This window comes from Cupressus sempervirens, chromosome 2 (assembly GCF_028749045.1).
Source record: "Cupressus sempervirens isolate cs-2001-9-10 chromosome 2, ASM2874904v1, whole genome shotgun sequence".
NCBI lineage: Eukaryota > Viridiplantae > Streptophyta > Pinopsida > Cupressales > Cupressaceae > Cupressus > Cupressus sempervirens.
In genome coordinates, this window is record NC_143119.1 from 553832412 (window position 1) to 553833507 (window position 1096).

General features: G+C 49.5%; 1 non-coding gene across 1 annotated transcript in view; it reads right to left on the bottom strand.

Annotated features, from left to right (window-relative positions):
- The window catches only part of LOC149573600 (18S ribosomal RNA), a 1811-nt gene extending 1661 nt beyond the window's left edge, over positions 1-150 (bottom strand). The window contains exon 1 of the ribosomal RNA XR_016360646.1: positions 1-150. This exon is cut by the window's left edge and continues 1661 nt beyond it. This is a non-coding gene — a ribosomal RNA (18S ribosomal RNA).
- Positions 151-1096: the final 946 nt, after the last annotated feature.

The following is a 1096-nucleotide window of genomic DNA, read 5'->3' on the forward strand; positions in this document are numbered from 1 at the left end:
TGGTTATCCGAGTAGCAAAGTACCATCAAAGAAACTATAACTGATTTAATGAGCCATCCGCAGTTTCATAGTCTGAAATAGTTCATACTTAGACATGCATGGCTTAATCTTTGAGACAAGAATATGACTACTGGCAGGATCGACCAGGTAGCTTCTAACAATGAGGGGACCCCCAAGACCTTCTATAGCCAAGGGATGCCCGCCGCGATGGCAAACCAAAATTTGCATTCGCTCCGTCATGCATCCAAACATAATCCGCTGCACAAGCAACAAGAATGACATTCACAGCACATGCAGGACTCGCAACGCTCAAAGATTTCGCACAAGAGGAAAGTGTCCCATCATCAATCAGAGAGGGCCGAACAAGGAGCCTCGGTTCATAGGCACCTAGGAAGAACATCCCGTACGGAACCCTTTACCCTCGAAATCGCTACTGCCACTACTCGAAAAGAAGCCTCGAGTCTGTACGAGATGCACTGCGCACGTAGCCACCTCAATTGTAAGGCCACTCAGAGACATCCATTTCCTAGGCATATGCCTCCTACACACCTGTTGAGGTGCACCCGCATAGACAAAATCCTTCTCAATCGCAACAAACATTTTCCCATGACGAAGAGTTGGTTGCCGAAGTGCCAACGGAGACCACCATGCTGAAGGGTGAAGGGCCCTGCGAGTCGAAAACATGGCTGGTTATGTGATTGGCGGGGGCATCACTGTGCACGCGACCACCTCAATTATAAGGCTACTCGAGGGCATCGTGTATAACAACACTCCCTCTGCACATTTATAGGTGATGAGAGCCCACCCGCATACACGGACATGTCTAACCTCTGGCAAATATCTCCTTTCCCAACATAACCTCGCTAACCGTTCCCCATGATATGTGATCTGCCAGCGCAGGTACAGAAAAGTTCCTACGACTGAACACTCACACTAGCGTTGTTGGACAAGCTTCAATCTCATGCACATGCACATACCGAAGAACTGGCACCACGAGGGAACCACCCGCGAGCACCCACATCTCGGCAAAAAGCATTCGTGTGATTTCTTCCCCTAGACAGACACGTTGGGCCTGCACTTGTCGGAGCATTGCAAA